We start from the raw sequence: 16,680 nt of genomic DNA, 5'->3' as shown, positions 1-16,680 counted from the left end.
CATGCGGCGGAAACTTTTATTTCTTTGGTGGACCATGAGGTCGACTCACTTATACACCAACAGCGTCTTGGTCTATTTCCTCCTCACTCCAATCTCTCCTCCACTGAGAAACAAGCTCTGTCTTCTCTTCACGCTAATACATCTATTATAGTGAAGCCAGCTGACAAAGGGGGAGCGATCGTCGTTATGAACCGTACACAGTACATAGGGGAGATTAACCGACAACTAGCTGATACTAATACCTATGGTATCATACCAAGAGATCCAGTGGCAACCATCAGTCACAAAATCAAAACCATGATCGACACCTACTTGACTCAACATACCATCGATCAAAAAACAGCCACTTTCCTTATAAATCCCCATCCTGTGACACCGGTTTTTTACATATTACCCAAAATCCATAAATCGCTACTAAATCCCCCGGGCCGACCTATAGTAGCCTCTACAGATTCTGTCCTGTCTCCTCTATCTGTCTTTTTGGAAAGAATACTTACACCACTAGTCAGAACCACCCGATCCTTTCTCTTGGACACGGGACACTTTCTGGATATCATTAAACGGCTTGACAGAGTACCACCCGACAGTACCTTAGTTACACTTGACGTAAATAGCCTCTACACGTCAATCCAACACACTAAAGGTATCGAGGCCACTAAACATTTACTAAGTCTGTCTTCAATATCAGAAGACGCCAAACAACTCTGCATGGACCTACTTACCCTGGTGCTCCATGAGAATTATTTTTTGTTTGAGGACACCTTTTACGTACAAAAGTGCGGCACCGCGATGGGTTCGAACGTTGCGCCAGCGTATGCCAACGCGTTTATGAACCACTTTGAAACAACCCATGTGTTCACCAATAACCTTTTTTTGCAGCACGTTCTATGTTATCACCGCTATATTGATGACATTTTCCTCATTTGGACTGGTACTTCTGACGCATTGACATCCTTTCACTCCCACCTAAACTCTGTTCTCCCGGAGCTTCAATTCACTATTCATTTCGACAGCATCTCAGTACCCTTCCTTGATACCAAGGTCCTCAAGGACACCAATGGTAGTCTCTCCACTGATATGTATTGCAAACCCACTGACTGTAATAGTCTCTTGCACTACACCAGCTGCCATCCACGTTCACTAAAAAATAGTTTACCGCGTTCCCAGCTACAAAGGGTAGCACGTATCGTCTCTGACCCAGTGACATTATCTGACAGATTGGACACAATGACCTCCAAATTCCAAACACGTTGCTATCCTCCTAAATTGCTCGCTGTAGAGAAAACACGCATCCTTTCACCTCCATCACCTCAGCCCCCGAGAAATACACGAGAAAGGATACCTTTCGTACATGTATTTCATCCGCTGGTACCCAAAGTACATTCCATCATAAGGCGGCATTGGCCACTCCTAGCGAAAGCTTATCCCACTATTCCTCCTTTTAGTGAACCAGCCTTGATGTGCAATAAAAGACCCCCCAACATTAGGGACAAGCTCGTGAGGGCGGATATAGGTAGCAAGCGTCCTACCACCATGCAGAAGGTATTGAGCACTCGGCGAAACGGCACGTTCCCCTGCCTAAATTGTGCAGCCTGTTCAAATGTAATTAAATCAGACACCATAACCCACCCAAGATCTGGGAAGTCATATCCAGTACGCGGATTCCATACGTGCGACTCAAACTTTGTGGTCTATTTAATAAAATGCCCATGCGGTCTCCTGTACGTAGGGGAAACCACGCAGCACATTAAGGACAGAATTGCTAGCCACAAGTCCACGATTAGATGCGGAAAAAATTGGTTACCTCTACCTGACCATTTTACCAAATGTAGACATACTGTGGCCCAGCTCAAATTTCAAGTCATTGAACACGTACCTCGCCCCAGGAGAGGTGGAGATCATATTAAACTCCTCAAGGCACGCGAGACACACTGGATTTATAAATTGGATACCTTAACTCCAAAGGGACTCAACAGAGAGATTGATTGGCAGGTATAAGCATAATTTGAATTATTGTATCTAATCCATAACCACATTTCTCTTTCAGACTCGTTAATATCTTACCACTCGCATTCCACTAAATTGGGTGAGTTGCCCTGAGCCCTATAGCCTCCATAACTGTATCTTACCTATCTAGGTTGTGCAGCTTTTATTTTGACTTTTTTAGTTTTATTTTTTATTTTTAATTTTATTTTATATAATCTTGTTTGGTTGTAGCTCTTTTTGCCCTGTGGTAGATTTTATTACTCCTATATCCCTAGCCAGACACCATGCACTCTGGCACTATTGCCATCATATAGCCCTAGGACCTCATTCACACTACAGGTAGTGCACTATTACAGCACTGCTATGCCATTCCCAGACCGGTGCGCAGCCCTTATATCACATCAGCGTACTGCACAATTTCTCTATTCAGCGTTACTCCCAGCTGCAGGCGGCGCTTGGTTGCTAGGACACCATTACCAGCACCAGCGCTTGCGCAATCAGGCCCCACAGTACAGCGGCGTGTCACTTCCGGTCCGCACCAACCACTTCCGGTGCGGCGGACATTAAAGACACGCACGCCGTCTCCACCTTAGACCAGGCACACGCTACAACTGAGCACAGCGCGGGAGCGCCGCTCACATACAGGAACTACTCAGGTAATAGCCACTAGCTTCACCTTGGTCTCTACATTCAGGCTGATATATTATGGGAGTATCATATGCACATTTCTTGCCCTAAAACAGGTCTACACTATTAGAAGGGAACTTCTATTGGTATATGTATACCTAAAACAGTATTCAAGGTAACCTAACATATTCTATGGGCACCTTTTCCAAATATACTACTGCAGCTAACCTCTGCTCACTATCTCCACAGAACGCCTATATTGCACCGCTGGGACTATTTCCTGCTTATGCACCAATCTATTATCGTATAAGGTAATCACCTGTGCAACTCACTACCTATATTCTGAGGCATTTATTCTGAGACATGCTTTGTTGTCATTTGCAGTCATGTGAAATCAGGTTCTTGGATTACATTATATATGTAGTAATAAAGTACTATTAGGAGTATTTCTTTTCCTCTGCATTGTAGATACTCTATTGGCACTCATTGTTATTCCTATCCACAGGATGCACAGGACTATTTTGCACCTTCACCTACACTCGGCCCCTGGTCGTCACTTCCACAGACGTCTTCGTATGTCTGTTAGTGGACACGTATTTTCGCTTCTTCCCTTTACCTCTAGGACGACGCATGATTATTTTGGTTGTATTATTTCATGTTATTTAATTTATTTGTGTTTTGCGTATTTTCTTGTTTTCTACAGCGAACACGTGAAAAAGGCTCTGGTTGAGCCGAAACGTTGTTGTTTATCGCATATACTGTAATATTCTGTTACGCTCCCAATAAACTTATAGAATTCTTACATTAACTAAATCCATATGAGTGTGCGGTGAATTTCAACATTTTTTGCTATTGGGACCACTGGTCCATTGCACCAGCACCTCACCTGTATTCAGGCTGAGTGCACACCAAATCAACCCTTCTTTTCCTCTAAACTCACCGTCATTACATGTGGGGGGCTGCTATCATCTTTTGGGGTATTTCCCTAGAGGTAAGCCAGGTCTGTTCCTTCCTCTACCAGGGGTAGTTAGTCCTCCGGCTGGCGCGTGGCATCTAGGGTTAATCAGGTATGCTCCCTGGCTACTATTAGTTGTGTGGTAGATTTAGCTCACGGTCAGCTCGAGATTCCATCACCCAGAGCTCATCCGTTATCTTTGTGTTTTGATGTTTCCCTGCCATTGGGAATCATGACAGTATGACCGGCCCGTGTTAAAGTTACTGGCAGAAGAAAGGAGAGAAAAAGAAGTCTGTAGAGTTTTTTTTTTTTTTTTCCTATGTTTGCTCCATAGTTGGATCAGTTGTATTTCAGCTCTAATTACAGCCTTTGCCTTTCTCTCCTTCTAATCCTTGAATGGCTCTGATCTCACCTGTTTAAAGATGGATCCTCAGAGCTTGGCTGCAGGTTTAAATAATCTTGCTACTAAGGTTCAAAATTTACAAGAATTTGTTATACATACTCCGATGTCTGAACCTAAGATTCCTACACCAGAGGTGTTTTCCGGAGATAGATCTCGGTTTCTGAATTTCAAATATAATTGTAAATTATTCCTTTCTCTCAGACCTCACTCCTCTGGAGATCCTGTCCAGCAGGTTAAGATTGTGATTTCTTTGCTGCGAGGTGACCCTCAAAACTGGGCATTTTCATTGACACCAATGCGTTGCTCAATGTGGATGCCTTTTTTCTGGCTTTAGGCTTGCTTTATGAGGAACCTAATTTGGAGATTCAAGCTGAAAAAGCTTTGATAGCCCTATCTCAAGGGCAAGATGAAGCTGAGATATACTGCCAAAAATTTCGTAAATGGTCTGTGCTTACTCAGTGGAATGAGTGCGCCCTAGCGGCAAATTTCAGAGAGGGTCTCTCTGATGCCGTTAAGGATGTTATGGTCGGGTTCCCTGCGCCTACAGGTCTGAATGAGTCCATGACAATGGCTATTCAGATTGATCGGCGTTTGCGGGAGCGCAAGCCTGTGCACCATTTGGCGGTATCTTCTGAAAAGTCGCCAGAGAATATGCAATGTGACAGAACTCTGTCCAGAAGTGAGCGGCAGAATTACAGGCGTAAAAATGGGTTATGTTTCTATTGTGGTGATTCTGCTCATGTTATATCAGCATGCTCTAAACGCACAAAGAAGGCTGACAAGTCTATTTGCACTTTACAGTCTAAATTTATTCTGTCTGTAACCTTGATTTGTTCATTATCAGTTATTACTGTGGATGCCTATGTGGACTCTGGCGCCGCCCTGAGTCTTATGGATTGGTCCTTTGCCAGGCGCTGTGGGTTTGATTTAGAGCCACTGGAAGTCCCTATACCTCTGAAGGGTATTGATTCTACCCCTTTGGCTAGTAGTAAACCACAATTCTGGACGCAAGTGACTATGCGTATGACTCCAGACCATCAGGAGGTGATTCGCTTCCTTGTGTTGTACAATTTACATGATATTTTAGTGCTTGGATTACCATGGTTACAATCTCATAACCCAGTCCTTGACTGGAAAACAATGTCTGTGATAAGCTGGGGATGTCGGGGGGCTCATGGGGATGTACCTTTGGTTTCCATTTCGTCATCTACTCCCTCTGAGATTCCAGCATTTTTGTCTGATTATCGTGATGTTTTTGAAGAGCCTAAGATTGGTTCACTCCCTCCCCACAGAGATTGTGATTGCGCCATAGATCTGATTCCTGGCAGTAAATTTCCAAAGGGTCGTTTGTTTAATTTATCTGTGCCTGAACATGCTGCTATGCGAGAGTATATTAAGGAGTCCCTGGAAAAGGGACATATTCGTCCTTCTTCATCTCCTTTAGGAGCTGTTTTTTTCTTTGTGTCTAAGAAGGATGGCTCTCTGAGGCCTTGTATTGATTATCGACTCCTGAATAAAATTACAGTCAAATATCAGTATCCGTTGCCTTTGTTGACTGATTTGTTTGCTCGCATAAGAGGGGCTAAGTGGTTCTCTAAGATTGATCTTCGTGGGGCGTATAATTTGGTGCGAATTAAGCAGGGGGATGAGTGGAAAACCGCATTTAATACGCCTGAGGGCCAATTTGAGTATTTAGTAATTCCTTTCGGCCTTTCAAATGCACCTTCGGTCTTTCAGTCCTTTATGCATGATATTTTCCGTGAATATTTGGATAAATTTATGATTGTGTATTTGGACGATATTTTGATTTTTTCTGATGACTGGGAGTCTCATGTTCAACAGGTCAGGAGGGTTTTTCAGGTTTTGCGGACTAGTTCTTTGTGTGTAAAGGGTTCAAAGTGTGTTTTTGGGGTTCAAAAGATTTCTTTTTTGGGGTACTTTTTTCCCCTTCTTCTGTTGAGATGGACCCTGTTAAGGTTCGGGCTATTTGTGAAAGGGTGCTGATGTTGCCGATTGGTCCCCTGCTGCTGTGGAGGCCTTTCGGGAGCTTAAGCGCCGCTTTTCGTCTGCTCCTGTGTTGCGTCAGCCTGATGTTTATCTTCCCTTTCAGGTTGAGGTCGATGCTTCCGAGATCGGAGCAGGGGCGGTTTTGTCGCAGAAAAGTTCTGATTGCTCAGTGATGAGACCTTGTGCGTTCTTTTCTCGTAAATTTTCGGCCGCCGAGCGAAATTATGATGTTGGTAATCGGGAGCTTTTGGCCATGAAGTGGGCATTTGAGGAGTGGCGTCATTGGCTTGAGGGTTCCAGACATCAGGTGGTGGTTTTGACTGATCACAAGAATCTGATTTATCTGGAGTCTGCCAGGCGCCTGAATCCTAGACAGGCACGCTGGTCGTTGTTTTTTTCTCGGTTTAATTTTGTGGTCTCATACTTACCGGGTTCTAAAAATGTGAAGGCAGATGCTCTTTCTAGGAGTTTTGAGCCTGACTCTCCTGGGGATTCTGAACCTGCTGGTATCCTTAAGGATGGGGTGGTTTTGTCTGCTGTCTCCCCAGACTTGCGACGTGCTTTGCAAGAATTTCAGGCAGATAGACCTGATCGTTGTCCACCTGGTAGACTGTTTGTTCCTGATGATTGGACCAGTAGAGTCATCTCGGAAGTTCATTCTTCCACTCTGGCAGGTCATCCTGGAATTTTTGGTACTAGAGATTTGGTGGCTAGGTCCTTCTGGTGGCCTTCCCTGTCTCGAGATGTGCGTGTTTTTGTGCAGTCTTGTGATGTTTGTGCTCGGGCCAAGCCTTGTTGTTCTAGGGCTAGTGGGTTATTGTTGCCCTTGCCTATTCCGAAGAGGCCTTGGACGCACATCTCTATGGACTTTATTTCTGATCTCCCTGTTTCTCAGAAGATGTCTGTCATCTGGGTGGTGTGTGACCGTTTTTCTAAAATGGTCCATTTGGTGCCATTGCCTAAGTTGCTTTCCTCATCTGAATTGGTCCCTCTGTTTTTTCAAAATGTGGTTCGCCTGCATGGGATTCCGGAAAACATCGTTTCTGACAGGGGAACCCAGTTCGTGTCTAGATTTTGGCGGACATTCTGTTCCAGGTTGGGAATTGATTTGTCTTTTTCGTCTGCATTCCATCCTCAGACTAATGGCCAGACGGAGCGAGCTAATCAAACTTTGGAGACTTATTTGAGGTGTTTTGTGTCTGCGGATCAGGATGACTGGGTTGCCTTTTTGCCGTTGGCAGAGTTTGCTCTTAATAATCGGGCTAGTTCTGCCACTTTAGTTTCCCCTTTCTTTTGCAATTCAGGGTTTCACCCTCGTTTTTCATCTGGTCAGGTGGAATCTTCGGATTGTCCGGGAGTTGATGCTGTGGTGGATCGGTTGCATCGGATTTGGGGACAAGTGGTGGACAATTTGAAGTTGTCCCAGGAGAGGACTCAGCAGTTTGCTAACCGCCGGCGTCGTGTTGGTCCTCGCCTTCGTGTTGGGGACTTGGTGTGGTTGTCTTCCCATTTTGTCCCTATGAGGGTTTCTTCTCCTAAGTTTAAGTCCCGGTTCATCGGTCCTTATAGGATTTTGGAGATTCTTAACCCTGTGTCCTTTCGTTTGGACCTCCCGGCATCTTTCGCTATCCATAATGTATTCCATCGGTCGTTGTTGCGGAGGTATGAGGTACCGGTGGTTCCTTCTACTGAACCTCCTGCTCCTGTGCTGGTAGGGGGTGAATTGGAGTACGTTGTGGAGAAGATCCTGGACTCCCGTATTTCCAGACGGAGACTTCAGTATCTGGTTAAATGGAAGGGCTATGGTCAAGAAGATAATTCTTGGGTAACTGCCTCTGATGTTCATGCCTCGGATTTGGTTCGTGCCTTTCATAGGGCTCATCCAGATCGTCCTGGTGGTTCTCGTGAGGGTTCGGTGCCCCCTCCTTAAGGGGGGGGGTACTGTTGTGAATCCGCTTTTGGGCTCCCCTGGTGGTTGCTGGTGGTACTGGTGACTTGTGTGTCTTTGCTGTCTTAGTTCACCTGCTCCCATCAGTGTTTGGGAGTTTCCTATTTAGCCTTGCTCTCCAGTCATTTCCTTGCCGGTCATCATTGTAACCAGAGCCTTCGGTTGCATGTTCCTGCTACTAGTCTGCTGATCAGCTAAGTGGACTTTGTCCTTTTGTTTTGTATCTTTTGTCCAGTTTGCAGTTTTGTTATTCTCTGTAGCTGGAAGCTCTTGTGGGCTGAAATTGCCACTCCTGTGTCATGAGTTGACACAGGAGTCTTAAAGTAATTTCAGGATGGTTTTTTGATAGGGTTTTCAGTTGACCGTGAAGTCCTCTTTTGTATCCTTCTGCTATCTAGTAAGTGGACCTCTCTTTGCTAAATCTACCTTCATACTGTGTATGTCTTTTCCTCTAAACTCACCGTCATTACATGTGGGGGGCTGCTTTCATCTTTTGGGGTATTTCCCTAGAGGTAAGCCAGGTCTGTTCCTTCCTCTACCAGGGGTAGTTAGTCCTCCGGCTGGCGCGTGGCATCTAGGGTTAATCAGGTATGCTCCCTGGCTACTATTAGTTGTGTGGTAGATTTAGCTCACGGTCAGCTCGAGATTCCATCACCCAGAGCTCGTCCGTTATCTTTGTGTTTTGATGTTTCCCTGCCATTGGGAATCATGACACGTTCCCCGGCTCCTCAGCGTTGTTTGATTCTGTCCCGGAGCCTGCGCTGTTATGTTATCCCTTGGCCAGGCACACTTAGCGCTGCCCATCTTCTGACATCATTTGGTGTCAGGCTGGCTGCGCCTGTGCGGCCGCGCTGGCCGAGAGCCCGCCTCGCAGTGTCGTCTAATGTAATCCCACCGCGGGCCAGGGATCCGTGGCCATGCGCAGTGCATATCCTCGCCTCTCACTCCCCTCCCTACGGCTTCTTCAGACTGTGCGGTGTCACGGCCGTGGCATGCTATTAGGGACCAGCTGACACCGCACAGTCTGAAGAAGCCGTAGGGAGATGAGTGAGAGGTGGAGGTTCAGATATGCACTGCGCATGTCCATGGATCTCAGGCCCCCAGTGGGATTAAATCAGAAGACACTGCGAGGCGGGCTCTCGGCCAGCGCGGCCACACAGGCGCAGCCATCCTGACACCAAATGATGTCAGAAGACGGGCAGCGCTAAGTGTGCCTGGCCAAGGGATAACATAACAGCGCAGGCTCCGGGACGGAATCAAACAACGCTGAGGAGCCGGGGCACGGCGCCAAGGGGGTAGGAATGACGGCTGTGCTGCGTCATATTACGAAGGAAAGTCCCACCTCCGGGACGGTTTTACGGTATCAGTGGACACATTTTATAAGTGTTAAGTTCTGCGTGTGCAAGGAGCTAAACAAAAATAGCTACCTTTTCGTTGTGCAGCATTACTGCTGTGCAAGGTGGCTCTTTCAGTAACAAACGCCTTGGGGGGGGGGGGACAGGTTCCCTTACATTTCAGTTGTTGTGTCAGCGTGGCGGTCGCAGGACACATTGCCGGCTACACAGCTGGGGATCAGCTGACGTTACTGAAACCCAATAACACTGGGTCGTATGTTTTGACTGTGCAGACGGCACTTCTGAGCCTCAACTGGCGGTGTTGGAGCCCAGGAATTAAAGTTCAGGTGGTAGAAAGATGAACACAACAGGAGACCTGGATACTGTAGACAGTCACCTAATTATTTAATCAGGAAGAGGAGTGGCAAATTCCTGCGAGATCCAGGCCTTGTTCATTTTCAGGAAAGTAAGCCGGTCAACGTTATCGGAGGATAGTCGCATGCGACGGTCAGTTAGTACACCACCTGCAGCACTAAAGACACGTTCCGATAATACACTGGCCGCAGGGCAAGACAGCACCTCCAATGCATACTGGCTTAGCTCTGGCCATGTATCCAGCTTTGAGACCCAAAACTTGAAAGGGGAAGAGCCGTCTGGGAGTACAGCAAGAGGGCAAGACATGTAGTCTGTCACCATCTGACGGAACCGTTGCCTCCTGCTGACTGGAGCCGTCTGTGATGGTGTAGACTTTTGTGGCGGGCACAGAAAACTGTGCCAGAGTTGGGCCATACTGGTCTTGCCTTGGGCAGAGGCGCTGCTTCTGCTCCCTCTTTGTGCAGAGCCTCCACCACTGCCTGGACGCACTGAGCTGCTTTGGAATGCACTAGCAGCACTTCTCTCAGTTGGAATGGAGAAGATGATGGAATTCACCAGTGTGTCTTGGTACTCCCGCATTTTTCGCTCCCGGTTCAACGGTGTGATGAGGCTTTCTACGTTGTCCCGGTAGCGAGGATCGAGGAGGGTGAACACCCAATAATCAGACATGTTGAGAATGTGGGCGATGCGGCGGTCGTTTCTCAGGCACTGCAGCATGTAATCCACCATGTGCTGCAGACTGCCAACTGCCCAAGAAACGCTGTCCCCTGCTGGAGGCGTGATCTCTGCCCGCTCGTCATCACCCCACCCTCGCTGTACACACTGAGTACTGGACAATTGTGTAACTCCCTCCTCTGGACGGATGTCTTCCTCCTCCATTGACTCCTCCTCATCCTCCTCACAAACTGTCCCCTGCCTACGCGTTTGTGAGGAACCACGTGGCGCTGACTGTCCAGAAGATGATGGAAATGCTGAATCCTCATCCTCCACCTCTTCCACAACATCATCCCTTAGCACTTGCAGTGATTTTTCAAGCAGGCAGATAAGGGGGACAGTCATGCTGACTAGTGCATCATCTGCACTCGCCATCCGCGTGGAATAATCAAAGGGACGCAAAACCTGGCAGACGTCATTCATAGTGGCCCACTCTGTGGTTGTGAAGTCTGTACGGCGCTGACTGCGACTTCTTTGCGCCTGAAGCAGCTGGTACTCCATTACAGCTTGCTGCTGCTCACACAACCGCTCCAACATATGTAACGTGGAATTCCACCTGGTAGGTAGGTCACATATGATGCGATGTTCCGGCAGACGGTGTCGGCGCTGCAGAGCCGCAATGCGCGCTTTTGCCGTGCTGGAACGCCGCAAGTGAGCACACTCTAGGCGGACCTTGTGCAGCAGTGCATCAAGATCCGGATAGTCCCTCAGAAAACTCTGCACGACCAAATTGAGCACATGTGCCAGACATGGGATGTGAGTGAGGTTGCCGAGGCCCAGAGCTGCCACCAGATTTCGGCCATTATCACACACTACCATGCCTGGCTGGAGATTCGCTGGCACAAACCACACATCGCTCTCCTGGTTGATGGCATTCCAGAGCTCCTGCGCTGTGTGGCTTCGATTCCCCAAATAAATTAATTTCAAGACGGCCTGTTGACGTTTGGCCACGGCTGTGCTCATGTCGGTCGTAACAGGTACACGTTCATCACGGGTCCATGTGGAGGTGGACTGTGACGGCTCCTGCAGCGATGATTCTGAGGAACTGGTGTAGGAGGAGGAGTCAATGCGTACAGAATGGATTCCTGCAATCCTTGGAGTGGGCAGGACACGTCCTGCGCCACTCGCACGGTCTGTACCCGGCTCAACGACATTAACCCAATGGGCAGTGAGGGAAAGGTATCGCCCCTGTCCATGTTGACTGGTCCACGCATCGGTGGTGAGGTGGACCTTGCTACTGACGGCGTTCAGTAGCGCGTGTTTTATGTGTCCCTCCACATGCTTGTGCAGGGCAGGGACGGCTTGCCTGCTGAAGTAAAAGCGGCTGGGCACATTGTACTGTGGGACTGCCAATGACATCAAGTCACGGAAGCTGTCAGTCTCCACCAGCCTGAATGACAGCATTTCCAGTGACAGAAGTTTGGCAATGCCTGCAGTCAGAGCCTGTGCTCGTGGGTGGTTTGACGAGAAAGGCCGCCTTTTCTCCCATGCCTGTACTACCGATGGCTGTAGACTGGGCTGGGAGTGTGTGGATGACTTGGAAAGTGGTGCTGCGGGTGGAATTACAGCGGGTCTCTGGACAACAGGGCAAGAGGTTCTTCCACGGCGATCCTGGGAGGAAGCCGAACCAGCTGCGTGTGAGCTGGAGGAAGAGGCAACACGAGCTGAAGAGGTGGTAGCTGCCGCTGTTGGTTGGCCTAGCTCTTCAGTGTGTTTTTCTAACTCCGCCGGGTGCCTGGTGCGCACATGTTTCCACATGTTGGAGGTATTGAGGTTGCTGACATTTTTCCCTCTTTTGACTTTGTGATGACACACCTTGCATTTGACATAGCAAATGTCATCTGCAACTGTGTCAAAAAAGGACCAGGCACTGCAAGTCTTGGGAGCGCCCTTTTTGGCTTTTGGAAGAGACATGCTCCTAACGGGTGCCAAAGCGGAGGCTGCAGGATCCGCAGTCTTCCCCCTCCCTCTCCCTCTTTGGGCCGTACGGGGAATCTCTTCCTCAGAGCTGCTCCCACCACCTTCCTGTCCCTCACGCCAAGATGGGTCAAGGACCTCATCATCTACACTACCCTCTGCCCCCAACTGCTCCTCCTGGGTAGTCTCAGCAGCAGAGCACGCACCAGTAAGTGGCACCTGAGTGTCATCATCAGCTGATGCGGCCTGCGATGTGGTGAACGGAGCCACTGGCCCACCCGCCTCTTCAGAGGAAGAGAGAAAAAGCTGTTGGGCATCACTGCACCCTGCCTCTTCTTCCATTTCTCCAATGCTGCTTGGCTGGCCCCCTGTTTCCAAGCCAAGAGATTCAGAGAACAGAAGTAGAGATGGCTCCTGTCCTGGGCTCTCTGTCTGCCTGGGCAATTTGGCAGGTGGTGAAGAGACAGATGGCTGCTCTCCAGTGCTCTGTGTCTGAGAGGATGTGGCACTAATTGAAGTTGATGCATTAGCTGCCATCCATCCGACAACGGCTTCAATTTGTTCTTCACGCAGCAGCGGTGTACGGCGCTCTGCGACAAAGCTGCGCATGAATGACTGTTCCCTTGTGAAAGTGGGTGCTGATGAGTCACCGGTGCCCGCAGCAGGCACAGAATCCCCACGTCCCCTCCCTGCTCCGCGCCCATGCCCACGCCCACGTGCCTTACTCACTGCCTTCTTCATCTTGGTTGACTGATAAAGATAAGCAGAAAAGTACTAACGGCTTTGTGTGCTTATTCCTGAACAACTCCTCCTAACAGGTATAAGAAACACTAATTTTCTAAAGTGTGGACTAGACTTTAATATGAGCTAATGTGGCCTACAGAAATGTAAAGTGGGGTCACTGGTGTGTTTGGTGAACTTTATTATTTATTTATTTTTTGGGGGCTGAACTGACAACAGATAGAGCTGCAGTCACACGGAGACCGTGCAGACAGCCGTAAACGGCGCTGCAAGGCCCAAAAACCCTCCTCTATGTTATCCTATGTAGTGTTTTTCCACAAATTAGCTGGAGACGGGTGGAAAGACACTAATAGGAATTTTTTGAAAAAATGTGCAGCAGCCTGCACTACTTAAAACAAAATGAAAATTGATTTTACGGTATGACGCAGTGAAGAACCCTGAGCTGGAGACAACCAGGCTATGGCTGCTCACAGACTACAGGGCGAGCTGCAGTCACACGGAGACCGTGCAGACAGCCGTAAACGGCGCTGCAAGGCCCAAAAACCCTCCTCTACGTTATCCTATGTAGTGTTTTTCCACAAATTAGCTGGAGACGGGTGGAAAGACACTAATAGAATTTTTTTGAAAAAATTAGCAGCAGACTACACTACTTGGAAAAAAAAAAAAAAAAAAGAACAGTATGAGGAAATGAACCACCCTCCCTGAACTGAATACAACCAGCTATGGATGGCCTATGTGGCTGCACTCAGACTAGAGAGTGGGCTGCACTCACACACACACACACACAGACCTTGCAGATCGCTGTGAAAACAGCGCTACAAGGCAAAAGCAAGGTGAATGGTAGGTGAACACAGCGGTTGCTAAATTAGCCTTTGGAAAGCACAAAGAAGCAAATCGCTATCTCTAAACTGGCCCTCAGTCAGCAAACAGCGTCCTGTCACTAACTGAATTCACAGCAGAGTGATCGCAAAATGGCGCCAGCGACTTTTAAACTGCATCATGACATCATTTCAGCAGCCAATCACAGCCATGCCAGTAGTTTCATGCCCTCCATGCTGAACAGGATGTGCCCACACTTGGAATCATTCTCATTGGATGAATTTGTGCATTTTGAATCTGGGAACTTCCGATTCCGGTATCCGATACGCGGCAAGTATCGGAATCCCGGTATCGGAATTCCGATACCGCAAGTATCGGCCGATACCCGATACTTGCGGTATCGGAATGCTCAACACTAGTCCTGTATTATACTCTAGAGCTGCACTCACTATTCTGCTCGTGCAGTCACTTTGCACTTAATTGCATTACTTATCCTAGACTGATCCTGAGTTACAATGACAAGCAAAGGAGTGACAATGTTTTGAAGTTTTAACTTTCAGGCTCCATATATCACCATCCACAACTGCTTCGAACGTGGCACTACCATCATTATATAGACTATCTTCTTGGCGATCTCATACATAAATTTGACTTGCAACTATTTAGCATATGATTAGTTATGTCGATTATTGTCATGTCACTCAATTGTTACTGTTTTGCTCCTAAAAATCTAATATTTAATTTTATTATTTTGATAGTGTTTTGTAAATCCATCTTTGGATTTTATCACTGTCTGAATCCTTCTGGGCATGCTCTCAGTCAGATTCAAGCATGTCTCAACCAAAATTTGATCCCTGGTATCTTCTACACGTTCCCAAAGTTGGTGCATACCGGTCGACTCATATGTATACAGTTTTTTCTTCAACTCTATCCATAAGTGTTCGTTTGGGTTGAGGTCTGAGGACTGTGAGGCCAATTCAGCACCTCTAATTCATTGTCATTGAACCATTTCTTCGCCAATCTTGATGCATTCTGTGGGTCTTTGTCCTGCTGGAACACTGTCATCCTTTTCATACCTATAGTACTCAAATGTACAAAGTAACTCATCTTGCAGGATACTCACATATAGCTCAGCATTGAGGCCACCATCGATCCTTATCAAGTAGTCAATTCCTTTAGCTGTGAAACAACCACATATCATCAGGCTTCCTCCACTGAACTTGACATTTCCTTCAAATTCTCGATCTCTTAGCTCCTTTTTCCCGTGTTTCTTCCAGACCCATTTGGACCCATCAGAGCCCAGTCTATTGACTTTCATCTCATCACTCCAATTAACCGGTTTCTAATCTTCTACTGTCCACTTTTCGTACTTGTTTTGCAAATTCGAGCCAATGCTTCTCATGACAATATTGAATTTGAGGCTTCTGAATCTTTTATTGAGCCAGCATTCCAGACTTGTGTAATGTGAGTCGCATGGTGCTTGCATGGACGTCTGTGATCTCACTATTACGAAGCTAATAAGCCTTTTGTATTCTTACCACTGTCATGGCACTCACGTGATGCAGTTTGGCAATTTTCTTGGCTGAGATATCGCTATCAATGAGCTGGAATGTTTATCTTTTCTTGGGAAATCATCTTCATGGTTGCTCCTCTTCTCGAACCAATGACCTGTCACTTTGGAATCAATCTAATAACACTCTTGAGAATTTGAGAACAGGTTTTATTTTGTACTCAACAGGAAGAAACAGATTTTTCCACCACCAGCAGCAAAACAGTAACAATGCAGTGATATGATAAGAATCTGCATAACTAATTATATGCTAATTAGTTATAAGTCAAATTTATATATGAGATAGCCGAGACGATTTTCTATAAAATAATGGTAATCACACTTTGGAATTTTTTTTTTTCTGTATGTGATCTGTGGACGTAGTAATGTTGTGGACTATTCAAGTATCTGAATGTATTTATGAGTTTGGTTTGGGATCTGAATTTATTTAGGGGTCTGGATTGAGGTCTGAATTTGTAATGGACCTGGTCTTTAGTGTAAATTTTAATATATACATTTTTTTATCGAGTGGATATTTTGGTTTCAAGAATTTTGGTTTACGGTTGAATGGTCTGTCAGTAGCATCGGCAAATATGTTTCGATGGTTTTACATTTGACTACCGTTCCATGGAGCAACTAATGCGTAAAATATGATTTATTTTTTTTAAATCGTCTCACTGTTTCAAGATTCTCACAAATGACACGAGGTAGAATAATGCCTTGAAAATGGAGAGACCTCACTTATTGCCAAGTTAATAATTTTAATGTTCAAATCTGTCTCCCTCCCGGTGCACTAAGCTCTTTAGACAGCTGCAGAGACTCGTCTGCTCTGCTATTTTTGGAAGGATGTCTCTGTACAATCGCGATGAGAACATTACAACTAAATAAACCCTTCTACTTCCAGATGAATTCATTTTACATCAGTGCAACTTTTTTTGTTAATTCTTCTACAGTTCATCATAATAGACTGACATCGCTGAAGCATGTCAATAACTTAATATAGGGGTCCTCAAATGGAAAAGGGCGCCTTTGGCATTTTATAAGCTCCAATTCTTCACACTGAATTAAGGGGGTTGTACAGGATTAGAAAAACATGGCTTCTTCCAAAAAGATTGCCACACCTGTCTGTGAGTTATGTCTGATATTATAGTTTAGCCTCATTGAAGCAAAAAAGAGTGAGTTGCAATTACACACCCAAACGTTGATAAGTTTAATAATTCATGGTACTGAGCTGGCTGAAGGAGGAGCAGATCGACTCTGTCCAGAACCCAACCCTAGCAGCATGAAGATAGACACATCAAAGCA

At 46.6% G+C, this 16,680-nt stretch overlaps 1 long non-coding RNA gene across 2 annotated transcripts; it reads left to right on the top strand.

The window, feature by feature from the left end:
* The first annotated feature begins 1,922 nt into the window (after positions 1–1,922).
* On the top strand, positions 1,923–3,359 carry LOC143769254 (uncharacterized). 2 transcript variants are annotated; one of them, XR_013214305.1, is made up of 3 exons: positions 1,923–2,086; positions 2,863–2,924; positions 3,119–3,359. It is a non-coding gene; the product is annotated as an uncharacterized LOC143769254 (long non-coding RNA). The 2 variants fall into 2 exon arrangements; XR_013214304.1 differs by lacking the exon at positions 1,923–2,086 and adding an exon at positions 2,213–2,642 and having other exon boundaries at positions 2,730–2,924.
* Positions 3,360–16,680: the final 13,321 nt, after the last annotated feature.

The sequence above is a fragment of the Ranitomeya variabilis genome, chromosome 4, assembly GCF_051348905.1.
Source record: "Ranitomeya variabilis isolate aRanVar5 chromosome 4, aRanVar5.hap1, whole genome shotgun sequence".
NCBI classification, from domain to species: domain Eukaryota; kingdom Metazoa; phylum Chordata; class Amphibia; order Anura; family Dendrobatidae; genus Ranitomeya; species Ranitomeya variabilis.
Note: the sequence above shows the minus strand (reverse complement) of the source record. Positions and strands in the feature narration are given on the sequence as shown.